A 286-nucleotide genomic window follows, 5' to 3' on the forward strand; every position below is an offset into this window, starting at 1 on the left:
TTCAGAAACCCCAAAGCTTTCTCGCGCGGTCCCATTTTACTCGGAACAACCGCCAAAGTGCCATTCGAATCTTCTTTTGTTCAACGATTCTGCGAGTCCACGGCTAATTAGCAGTTGCATGATCAGCGATGCTCCTTTCCTCGTACACGTTGATACGCCAACTTCTATCCTTCGCCCGATTTCACGTATACCCTTTGCGAACTTTCAGCGTCCTACGCTCGACCTTTCGTGGTCTCGCAGATTTGAACCTCGCAGGCGAGAAACAAAGGTGGAGCAGAGAGTTATC

The sequence above is a fragment of the Eufriesea mexicana genome, unplaced genomic scaffold, assembly GCF_001483705.2.
Source record: "Eufriesea mexicana isolate 0111107269 unplaced genomic scaffold, ASM148370v2 scaffold337, whole genome shotgun sequence".
NCBI classification, from domain to species: domain Eukaryota; kingdom Metazoa; phylum Arthropoda; class Insecta; order Hymenoptera; family Apidae; genus Eufriesea; species Eufriesea mexicana.